A 12,966-nucleotide genomic window follows, 5' to 3' on the forward strand; every position below is an offset into this window, starting at 1 on the left:
GAGTGTCATAACGACTGGTCATTCCACCAGTTTGATTTGCATATTAGGGTTTTATATAGATAGATAGTGTCTTTGTAGACATAATCAGTTAAGTTAAGGTCATTGAGTGAATTAGGCTGGGCCCTAAATCCAGTGACTGGTGTCCTTACAAGGACAGGAGAGGACACACAGAGACACACAGAAACAGAAGCCATGTGAGGAGGTGGCAGAGACTGGAGTGTTGCAGCTACAAGCCAAGGAATACCAGGAGCATTCTTTTCCTCCCAGCAATGCTCTGTGGTTTTCATTGAACAAATCTTTCTCCTCCTCGGTTAACTCCTACGTTTTTTATTCTTTTGATGCTATGGCAAATGGGGTTGTTTTTCACCATTACCTTTTCAGATTGTCCATTGGTCATATATGGCCATATTGTCCACTGCCCCACTGTCTGCCATATTTTTTAAGCTGAGTAGCTTAGATCAGTAGCCCCAAGGATCGGTTGTCTCCTACACGCCCCCCATCGGGGATCTAGCCAGCCTCGGGGATCTAGCCAGCAACCTGGGCACATACCCAGACCGGGAATTGAGCTGTGACCTCCTGGCTCATAGGTCGACATTCAACCTCTGAGCCACACCTGCTGGGCCCCACCTTTTTTCTCTCTCTCTCCTTTGTCCCTATCGCCATCATATGTCATACTTGTTTATAGTATTTCTCGTCTTCCTCCTTAGGAAACAAGCTCTCCGGGAACAGTGCTCTCTGTCGGTTCTGTCCCCTGCTGTAGCCCCAGTGACTGGAACAGTGCCTGGGACAGAACAGGTGCTCAGTAAATAGTTATTCAATGACTTTGGTCACTATTGTCTTCCATGCTGCCTCCCCGCCTTGGTACTATTGACTTGTCCAGAGTTCAAATTCAGCTGCTAGGTCCAGATAAGATAATTAGGAAAGAAGGTCTTGATTTTTTTTTTAATTATTATCTTAAGGGGATAGAGAGGCAGGGCCCTGGCACCGCAGTCTACAGTGGTCTAGATAAATGATGGCCCGTGAAGCAGCATTCTGTGAGGGGTGCCTCTGGCGTGGGACCCAGGCCTTCAGACAATGGCATTCCCCATAAAAGAGCTAATGTGCCAGGAGACTGAAAAAGATGTCCAATTTCCCTCCCTAGGAACCCAGGAAATGCAAATTAAAACAACAAGTTACCTTGGCAGCTTTACAAAGAGAGAAAAGAAACAGCTAGAAATTATCAAACTTAATTCAAGACACGCTTTCAATGCAGTGTTTGATTTTCTGGGTGTGCCTCAAGACAAATGACTCACATTTCTGACTCTTTTGAAAATATCGAAATAATTACCTCACAGAATTGAAAATACCAGTATGACTTTGAAAAAAATGTTTGGCAGTACCAACGAAGACTAGACATAAGTGTGCCAAATGGCCTGCAATTCCACATCTGGGTGTACACCCAAGAAAAATAATTGCCTATGTTTATGTAAAAGAATGTTAATGGCAGGTCTATTTATAGGAGCTAAAAACTGAACCAGCCCAAATGTGCATCAACAACAGGCTTGGGTAAATAGATGTGGGATATTCATAAAGTGAAATGCCTCATGGCAATCTCAAAAAAACACCACTACTGCTACATGCAACAACGTGGTTGAATCTCATGACATAATGTTGAGTAAAAAAAGTCAAAGACAAAAGAGAGCAATTCCTTTTACATACATATCAGAAACGGGCTAACCTAACTCGTCTTGAGAGAAATCAGAAAGAGATTAACCTTGGGTGGAACTGACTGGAAGGAGGCACAAGGAAACCTGAGATGACTAGAATGCTCTATGTCCTTGTGGCTTCATGGACATATGCATTCATAAATTCATCGAGTTGCACACTAAGTTATAAGTGTTGTGCTCTAAGTTATACACAATAAAAAGTTAAACTTTTGCCCAGCCAGTGTGGCGCAGGGGTTGAGCATCGACCTATGAACCAAGAGGTCATGGTTCGGGTCATATGCCTGGGTTGCGAGCTTGATCCCCAGTTGGGGGCCTGCAGGAGCAGCTGATCAATGATTCTCTCGCATCATTGATGTTTCTATCTCTTTCCCTCTCCTGTCCTCTCTCTGAAATCAATAAAAATATATTTTTTAAAAGTTAAACTTTTGAAATTTTTAAATAAAAGAGAATAAATGACTAGTATGTCAGTATTTTCAAGACACAAAATACCACAATGCAAGACTGGCCGGTGGACCTCACACATGGAGAACCCGGACCAGGTGCTCAGATTCCCTCTCTCGCCACAAGGTGGCTCTCTCCCCTTCCTCAAGTCTCTGACCAAGTCCTCTGGGAAAACCAGCTGGAGATGACATTGTGCCTCAGAAGTATCACTGCAGGTGGAGGATTGCGTGCACCGGGAACCGGGAGCGTGGGCCTAGCGTGAGAATGCTGTGAATGACTCCGGCCCCAGAAGAGCGTGACCCTTTCGAGCTCCGTCATTTCCTAGCAGTGACACTGGGAGTGTTCCTTATCTCCTCGGTGCCTCGGTATCCTCATTTGTAAGGTGGAAGTACAAATAGTGCCGTCCTAATGGTGTGGTTGCTGCTGGTGGTGCTGTTGTAGTTACTGAGAAATGACTCCAGCCTCATGAAGCTCTTAGAACACCACCTGGCACAGAAGAGAGCTCAAGCCTGGCCCGTGTGGCTCAGTGGTTGAACATTGACCCATGCACCAAGAGGTCGCCAGTTTGATTCCTGGTCTGGGCACTTGGGCTCAATCCCTGGCAGGGAGCATGCAAAAGGCAGCCCATAGATGCTGATGTCTCTCTCTCTCTCTCTCTCTCTCTCTCTCTCTCTCTCTTAAATCAATAAAAACGAAGAAAAAGAAGAAGGGGGAGGAGGAGAAGGAGGAGGAAAAGGAGGAGGAGGGGATGGAGAGGAAGAAGGAAAGGCAAAGCCATTCTGGCTTCTGTGTTCTTTTCTAGGACATGATTGCCTATTCACAGCCACCAGAGTCAGTCCTGGTCCGATATGTGGCCCAGAGAGTTTCATGGGTTTTCCGTAGGTACCGAAGCTGTGCCCCTCAATGTGAGAAATAGAATAATGCCCCCAAAGATTTTCATATCTTAAAGCCCAGGACCTGTGATTATGTTACCTTACATGGCAAAAGGGACCTCAAAGGTGTGATTAATTTAAGGATATTGAGATGAGATTATCCTGGATTATCAGGAAAGGTCTAATGTAATCACCTGGGTCCTTACAAGGGGGAGGCAGGAGAATCAGAGTCAGAGAAGGAGACGTGACAGTGGAAGCAGATCAGAGTGATGTGGCTAGGAGCCAAGGAATGCAGGCAGCCTCTGGAAACCGGGAAAGGCAAGGAGCAATTTCTCTCCCGAGCCTATGTAAGGCGCACAGCCTTTTACGTTAGCCCTGTAAGGCCTACTTAAGATTTCTGACCTCCAGAACTGGAAGATAATAAAACTGTGTTGCTTCAAGCCACTAAGTTTGGGGTAATTTGTTACAGCAGCAATTGGAAACTAATACACTCAACTTCAAGCAATGTCTGGGCAACTTTGTGGTGTTTGTAGTTGCACATCATAATTTGTTTTACTTCTTTAAAAGGCAAATGCCACCTCGTGGTTCAAAATTTGGTAAGTACATACAACCACTTTGGAAAACTGGCAGTATTTAGCTGAACACATGCCTACCCTGAGACCCTGCAGTCCAGTCCTGCCTACGTGCAAGACAGAAATGCAAGATATGTCCAACCAAGATAGGGCCCCTACAAGAATGTTCCTAGCAGCACTCTTTGTAATGGCCAAGAACTGGAGGCAATCCAAATGCCTGTCAACAATAAGATGGTTAACTAAATACACCCATCTTCTCATAGCCACCTCGGGCCCTGAATCCTCCCCTCCTCAGAACTCACAGCGCAGAGGAGTGAGTGTCAATATCCCTGGAAGAGTATGACCCCTTGTAAATAATTATACTATCGATAATCAGTGTCCATGTAAGAAACATTCAAATCTGTAGGGAATTTTTTTTTTAAGTTGACAGTGGCTGCTTTATTTTATTTTATTTTTTTAGAATATATTTTATTGATTTTTTACAGAGAGGAAGGGAGAGGGATAGAGAGTTAGAAACATCTATGAGAGAGAAACATCCATCAGCTGCCTCCCGCACACCCCCTACTGGGGATGTGCCTGCAACCAAGGTACATGCCCTTAACCGGAATCGAACCTGGGACCCTTCAATCCGCAGGCCGATGCTCTCTCCACTGAACCAAACCAGTTAGGGCTGTAGGGAATTTTTTTATAAGTTTTTTTTTTTTACCCAAACTGACAACAATTGCCAGGAAGCAAAGTATCAAGGGATTGGGATAATGTTCTGGAAAATGGCAGTTTCACCACTATTTTATACACTCAATTCAAAGGGCAAGATGTCAGGGGGCTACATGAAATTCCTTGGTGATAGGTTAGGGAGGCAGGAGAAAGCAAAGCAGGCGAAATCTCTGGTATTGGATAAAAAGTAAAACAGATAAACACTTATTTTACATTTGTGGGTGTGGGATAGTTAGCAGTGAATAATTAACATGATAATGATAACAATAACCTGAGGGGTCTGGAAAAAGGGAAGTTACCTTGACATTCCAAACGTATGTTATCAGATATGTTACCATAGATGCAAAAAGACAATAGACCGCCTGGCCGCTCAGTCAGTGGTTGAGCATCGACCTATGAACCAGGGAGTAATGGTTCGATTCTCAGTCAGAACACATGCCTGGATTGCAGGCTTGATCCCCAGTAGGGAGAGTGCAGGAGGCAGCCAATCAATGATTCTCTCTCATCATTGATGTTTCTCTTTCTCTCTCCCTCTCCCTTCCTCTCTGAAATCAATTAAAAAAAAAAAAAAAAAATATATATATATATATATATATATATATATATATATATATATATATTGTAAAGACAATAGACAGGCTCAGTTAAGGTAAAGACAGACTGTCAAGGAAGATTCTAGCCTAGGACATGACTGCCCGCCATAACCTGCTTTTAGTTAAAAAGTTTTAATTTCAGACCATCCTATATGGTTACTTTCGGTCTCCGAATTTGTAAGGCTGCGCTTGTCAGGTTTAGTATGTGGCTCCTTTTCATCCACATCAGTATTTAGGGAATGCTTACAGCACAGCAGGGTTACAGCCACATCATCCTCACAATGTTATGACATTGTTACCTGAGAGCCCCCTGAGTCAGTGGGGGGGAGGGGGAGGCTTTACCCTCCTTGGCTCTTGTCAACCTCATGAGAAGAAATTCAGATGAGTGACAGAAAGCAGCATTGAAGCAAAGCAAGCAAATTTATTAAGAATGCACTTCGTGGGTGGGCTGGAGGGAGGTCGATTGGGGGAGTGGAGGGGACATATGTAACTTTCAACAATAAAGAATTTTTTTTTTTAAAGAGAGAGAGAGAATATGCCCTTGGCATAAAGCACAAATGGGCAACTCGGGTAGTCTGAGTGCCTCACCTGGTGGGAGTTCAAAAGGTTTTATACCCTTCCCCCTATAGGTTTCAAAGCTCCCCTGCTGTATACCTTGGGTAGCAGACTAGGTTTCAAAGTCCCCTTCTACATTGTTGTGGCTTATCTCGGGAATGTTTGTACATACATCTAGTCATCTTGCTTGGCAAGTCCTACAACGGCTGACTTCTTTGTTCAGTGGATAAGATAAACTCCCCTTCTTTTCCCTTTTCCTCCCTTTCCTGCCTTAGTAACTATCTATTCTGCCCAACAACATCAGTGCTTTTATGATCCCATTTTACAGATGAGGAAACTGGAGCACAGAAAGTCTAAATAAGATGGCAAAGCATGCTTACCAGTGCAGGAAAAGGATTTGAACCCAAGCAGTCTGACTCAGCGATGAGAATGGGAAGTATGGAAAGCCGGGAGTGGGGTGTAGCCTGGGAGCTGCCAGCTTGCCCCGCTTGCAGCTGGGAAACATGGAACCCTCAGGAGGCCTCAGTGCCCAGTCGGGAAGTGCTTTCTAATCCTTGGGCCATCCCTACACATGGTCAGCCTCCCCAGGAGGTGGGTGGGCACAGGCTGAGGCTGCCAGGGAGTGAGGCTGATAATGTCCTTGCCCGCTCCAAGCTGAGCATACGACTTTGTTTCTGGTCTGATAGTCGGTGCTGAGGAAGCCCTGAGGAACACAGTGACGGGCATGGGGGAGCCAGGAGTAACTCTGATATTGTAAAAGCCCAACACTTGATGCAGGTTCTTTGATCTGAGCCAGAATAGTATCTCTGAGTGGCGAGGACATACTAGTGTCTCCCAGTGCTCGGAGGCCAAGGACCAGAAAAATTGAGTTCTGATCAGTAAAACCCAGAGAAATTAACTCTCCAAATGCACCAGGAGGACAGTAAATCTTCCAAATGTGGGAGACTGGGCTTGGTTCCAGATTAGCTATAAAAGCATCGCTGTTGTCATGAAGCAGAGCAATCCCTCCTTTGGAAAAGCTGCTGTTTGAACTTCACTGTTATTCTTAGTCTCTTATTCTGTGGGTCAACTCTGTTATTTTTAGACTGTAAAATAACTTTGTTTTTAGCTTGAATAATAGAAAAGATAAACTTAACTGTCTGACCTTGCAAGCTAGCCATCTAAAGGGGCTGATACGCTGATACTGATAATAATTCCCATATTCTCGTGCCAAGTGTTTGTTCATCCAGGGTCACAGGTGTCTATATAGATGTGTACTCAAGGTTACAAGTTGTCTGTATAGATAGGACAGGTGTTTGCTAGACATGACATGTACTCAAGGTTACAAGCTGTCTGCAAAAAATAACTTACACGAAGAACTAGAAGGAAATACTCCTTCCTGTGTTTGTTCAGAATTTGACAGAGGTAATCTGCTCTGAGCCTATGTGCAATAAAGATGACTCCTAACGAATTGGTTCATTAAGGCGTCTTGTCCAGCTCGCTGATTTGAGATTCAACAGTTACAGACGTGAGCCTCTAGAAGCCTGCAGGCCCTGAGGACAGGGAGGCCGCTCCCGGAGACCAGGAACCAGGAAAACCCACGCCCACAGTTACTGTAAGAATGACAGCCTCGTCCTACATCTGCGACGGGGAGACAGGGGAGTGTGCTGGCCTCTGCCGCGGGCCCTGAGCCAGGACAGCTGTTTCTGCCCTGCTGGGGGACAGCCCGGCCACCCTCACTTCACCAGGGAAGTTGTAGAGTCATCTGGGTCCGGTTCTTTTCACAAAGCAGCAAAAGTCCTGGAAGCTGGCTTGTGCAAACCAGGAACTTCCCTTCCTTAGTGAAACGGAGGCTCCCGTCCTCTGGCCTCATGTGCTGCTGTGACAACTAAGTGGCTTCTGAACGGAACCAGGATGCCAGGCGGGTTTGCGAGGCCTGAAGCTTACGGAAGAACCGGGAGAAAAATACTTTGAAGTGAACTCAATATCTTCTGGGGGTTTCATGAAGCCCTCATCCTCACTTTTACTTACGAACTAATGTTTAATTGAGCTAAAGGTAAAAATTAAGAAAAACATAAATCAATGTACAGTAGATAGAAATGTAGATGCAGAGGCAGCGCTAAATTAATCAACCCTAAAACGGGTAATTCAGCAAGTACGAGTGCTGCCGAAGCTTCCTGCTGCTCCTGCAGACCGCCACACCCAAGCCAGAAATGCCGACGCCACAGCTTCTGGGCTGCGACACCCTCTCCCGCTGTGTTCCCTCCCCCCACACTAACCCAGGCCACCCCGAGCCTGGGAGTTTCCTTCTAAGCAGCCCCACCTACAAGCTCCCTGGGGTCCTTCCCAGATGGCCTCTGACCTCTCGGCCCAGCCCGGGAGCAGGGCCCCACAACTTCGGGCTGGTGGGAGCTCTGGGAGATTGTACTGTTGGCCACCAATCTTCACCCCTGCCTGTAGCCAGGCTCCTCACCATGTGACTTTGTTGTGCGATGCTGGCCTGGCCGTGGGACTTGCTTTCGCCAACAGAATGAGATCGAAGGGACTGGCGCCGGTTTCAAGCCTCGGTCTCCACTGAGCGCCTTGCACACTTCCACCTGCACCTTTGCACCTTCATAATGAAAGGAACTTTTAGGGGTGAACTAGGCAGGTTTGGGAAATTTTAAGAATTAAGGGGTCCGTGGAAAAAGCACAGGTCTACAGAGTGGCAGAGGGTACATTTCCATAAGATAAGGGAGCAGGGAGTGGCAAAGGGTACATTTCCATAAGACAAGGGAGCTGGAAGCAGCAAAAGATACACATTTACAGAATAAAGGAAAGGAAGCCCCTCATTCAAAGCGGGAGGAAGAAAGCCCAGAGGGAATAGGACAACAATAAGGAAGAAGAAGGAGGGAACCTCACATACTTCACAAACTTCACGTCAGGCTTGAGCTCAGGAGTTGCTATAGTGACCAAATCAAAGGGGAATAGTGACCAATCAGAGGGGATATCGAGGCACAAAAAACTACAGCCTTTATAAACGGTGGAAAAGGGGACTTGGTGGGACTCTTTCCCCCTCCCCACGTGGGAGTCTGTGCTTGCTTCCCAATAAATTTCCACCTTTGCTATACCATCTTCCGTCCGTGGTTTCATTCTTCGACTCCACTGGACAAAGGGCCCGGGGAGCCATCCTGCCCAGGGGAACACCACGCGTTCCAGGCCACTTTTCCCGCATCAGCAAGAACTAACCTGGGCTAGCCTCCCGGACGGTGTGACAGACACGTGGAGCCAAACCAAGTGTCCAGCCATCCCAGCCACGACCACGCTAGACCGGCTAGCAGCTGACCCCAGAATCAGCAAGCACAGCTGAGCCCGGCCTAACCCACCCACACACTCCCGAGCTGAGTAGATGCTACAGGGGTTGTAACAAAAGCTAAATTATTGCAGCAAACGCTGAATGATTCTGAAACCTGCAGACCAGTGGTCAGGTCTTTAAGCTGGGCTGCGTGGCTGCGAGTCCCAGCAGCACTATTCGTCATCGGGTGACTTCACCCCCCTGTGCCTTATTCTCCTCATCTGTCAAATGGGAGGAGAGCAGTTCTAACCCAACAGGAGCTCCGACTGCTCCGTGTGAGGAGGAAACACCGTGAGACCAAGTTCCTGGCCTCCTGGGGCTGCCGTCCCGGGGAGCAGATGCACAAGAGACAGATGGATGGACCACATACGTCAGTGGAGGGAAGGGCAGTAAAGCAGAATAAAGAAAGGAGGACTCGGGTGCGGGAGACGAGGTGCTGCTGCTTCTGATGAGGTGGTCAGGGAGCCCACTGGGAGGAGGGGACAATCCAGCCGAGGGCTCAGAAGCCACACAGAGGGAGAGGGGGAGCTTCCCGGCAGAGGGGACAGCCAGTGCAAAGGCCCCGAGGCAGGCATGAGGTCTGTGTGCGAGGAATGGAGAGACGGCGTGTGGAGCAGGCAGGGAGGAGAGTGACGGGAGATGATGTCTGGAGGCGGGCAGTGGCGGGATCATGAATGAGTAAGGAGTTTGCATTTTATTGTTGTGACAACGAAATGAGATGATGTGTGGAAAGAGCTCCGACAGGGCCTGGTTGGTGGTGAGTGTTCAGTGTCAGCTTTCACTCTACTGTTGCCATTTTTACCCACAAAATCCAGTGTCTCCCTGTCCCAGGGTCCTAGGAGGAAAATCCCCCTGGGATGGTTATCTCCTCCTGGAGCTAAGGAGAAAGAGGTTCACTGGGGAGATCTGACCAAAAAAAAGTTCACTTCTCGCCCTGGCTGGTTTGGCTCAGTGGATAGCGCATCAGCCTGCGGACTGAAGGGTCCCAGGTTCGATTCCGGTCAAGGGCATGTACCTTGGTTGCGGGCACATCCCCAGTAGGGGGTGTGCAGGAGGCAGCTGATCGATGTTTCTCTCTCATCGATGTTTCTAACTCTCTATCCCTCTTCCTCTCCCTTCCTCTCTGTAAAAAATCAATAAGCCGAAACCGGTTTGGCTCAGTGGATAGAGCATCGGCCTGCGGACTCAAGGGTCCCAGGTTTGATTCCGGTCAAGGGCATGTACCTTGGTTGCGGGCACATCCCCGGTGGAGGGTGTGCAAGAGGCAGCTGATCGATGTTTCTCTCTCATCGATGTTTCTGACTCTCTATCCCTCTCTCTTCCTCTCTGTAAAAAAAAATCAATAAAATATATTTTTTTGAAAATCAATAAATTTTTTTTTAAGTTCACTTCTGACGCTACCTGATTCAGTCTTGTTTGAATTTCTATAGCAAGATTGAATCCATGTATTATTTATGTGATTTTTAAAAATAACACAAAACAGCTGTAGCCGGTTTGGCTCAGTGGATAGAGTGTCGGCCTGGTGATTGAAGGGTCCCAGGTTCAATTCCAGTCAAGGGCACACGCCCGGGTTGTGGGCTTGATCCCCAGTATGGAGTGTGCAGGAGGCAGCCAATCAATGATTCTCTTTCATCATTGATATTTCTATCTCTCTCTCTCTCTCTCTCTCTCCTCCCTTCCTCTCTGAAATCAATAAAAATATATTTTTTAAATGAAAAATTAAGTAACACAAAACAACCCAATGCCCATCACTGGATACATAGATAAACAAAATGTGGTATATCTATACAGTGGAATATTATTCAGCCCTAAAAAGGAATGCCGTTCTTGTTACAGAAGATGGGAGAAAAACCAAGCAACGCTTAGAGAAATGGAGTTACACTGCTTTATTACGCCAGCGGGCTCAGAGGAATATGTCTCAAATTCTCAGCAAAAGACATGGAGGAAGCTTTTGCTTTTTATATTTTTCTAATGTTTTTGTCTGGGGCTTCCTCCCTTTTGCACGTTTTCAAAAGAGCCCTAGGTATGCTTAGCAGATATCTCGCAGGAAGCCTGTAACCTTGAGTACAGATAACTGAGACACCTGGCATGGGGTGGGGTAGCTAGGGACGGCAGCAGAGCGACTTGCAAGGTCAGACAGTTGATACGGAAGCCAATAACAGCAGAATTAATTCATAGAACAAAGGACTGTTTATGTCTAGTGCAGTGATGGGCAACCTTTTGAGCTTGGTGTGTCAAACTTCGCCAAAAAACTGAGCATAACTCGGGTAGTGTGTCACTTTGAGGAAAAAACTAACTCCAAGACTCTAGTCACAAATGTTTCATCCTCGGGAGCAGCAAATGTTTCATCCTCGGCATGCGGCCGCGTGTCATCAGAAATGGCTACGCGTGTCAGTGCTGACACGCGTGTCATAGGTTCGCCATCACTGGTTTCTAGTGGAAACTTCAAACAGCAGTTTTTACAAAATAGAGGTTACTATGTTTCATGGGGAACTAAGCAACAAACAGATGTTTTCATTAAATTGGGTAACAAATAACAGCTCATAGATCCCACAACTGTAGCACAATACAGATACCGTTCAGTTTGCATGGAAGAAAGATTGACAAAAATACAAAATTAATAGAATGTAGTGACATGACACTGACATGACTGAGCAGCTTAAATTCATTAAAAGGGGTGGCATATTATTACAGTTTCATGCCTCTGGGTTTCTATCTCTGCCATTGTCTCTGTGCCTGTAGTGTTAAGTGACCTCAGAGGAGCTAATTAATCTTTCCTCTCTGCCTTAGCCTTTTCATTCATTAAATGCCTACAGGGAGATTTGTCTGCTAGCACAGAATGGAGTTCCATCAAAGCATCACATTTCAGACTAGAAGAATACAAGATAACAGTGTTGCCCTGTTATAGAAAGAATTAGCCTTTAGCCTCCTCATTCTGATCCATGCTCCAACATGGGTGAACCCTGAAATTATGCTGAGTGAAAGAAGCCAAACATATTGTATGATTCCACTTACATGAAATGTCCAGCATAGATAAATCCATAGAGACAGGAAGCAGAATGGCAGTTACTAGGGGCTGGTGGAGGAGGAATGGGGAGTGACTGCTTAATGGATATGGACTTCCTTTTTGGAGTGATGATGTTTTATAACTAGACTAGAGGCCCGGTGCATGAATTCGTGCACCGGTGGGGTCCCTCGGCCTGGCTGGCGATCGGGGCTGATCGGGGCCATCTTGCCCAGTCCCCATTGGGCCCGATGGGGGCCAGCCAGCTGGGGAGAGAGAGAGAGGTTGGCCAACTGGGGCTGGACAGCGGGAGGGCTCCAGGGCATGTTCGGCCAGTCTCACCCAGTCTCTATCAGCTGGACCCCAGCAGCAAGCTAACCTACCAGTCAGAGCCTCTGCCCACTGGTGGTCAGTGTGCATTATAGCGACTGGCGGAACAAACGGTCGAATGAACGGTCAGACACTTAGCATATTACGCTTTTATTACATAGGATAGAGGTGGAGGTTGCAAAACATGGTGAATGCGCTAAATGCTACTGAATTGTACACTTTAAAATGACTAATTCTATGTTATGTGAATTTTATTTTAATCTTTTAAGAAACAAAAATAATTGGAAATAAAGTTTTCTGGGGAAAATCACTGCTGTCCCTTATAAATTAACATAAATCTAAAGCCCATCTTGGGCCCTCGCCAGTTTGGCTCAGCGGGCTGAAGGGTGCTGGGTTCGATTCCAGTCTAGGGTACATGCCTTAGTTGCAGGCTTGGTCCCCAGTAGGGGGCATGCAGGAGGCAGCCAATCAATGAGTCTCTCATCATGGATGTTTCTCCCTCTCCCTTCCTCTCTGAAATCAATAAAAATATTTTTTTAAAAATAAAACCCAACTTGGTCCTTAAAACACACTCTGAGAAGCAAGTGATTTCCTCCCAGAGACCATTTACAGAGAAAGAGACAGGCAGCTCCTCCTGGGCACCCGCCCGTGGCTGCCCCACCCCCAGCGTTTGCAGGTGCCGTTCTGTGGCTGAGCCGCCCTCCCTGCTCCATTGTCCCCTCAGCAAGGGCAGCGACCTCTGGCTGGTTGGCGTGGGAGCCAGGAGGCCCAGGCAGGTAGAGAAGCTCTGCTGCAAGCTGTGCGTCCTCAGGAGAGGGGCTGCACCCTCAGAGCCTCCGTTCTCCTTCTGTGGAATGGGCCCATAG

Source organism: Eptesicus fuscus, chromosome 21 (assembly GCF_027574615.1).
Source record: "Eptesicus fuscus isolate TK198812 chromosome 21, DD_ASM_mEF_20220401, whole genome shotgun sequence".
NCBI lineage: Eukaryota > Metazoa > Chordata > Mammalia > Chiroptera > Vespertilionidae > Eptesicus > Eptesicus fuscus.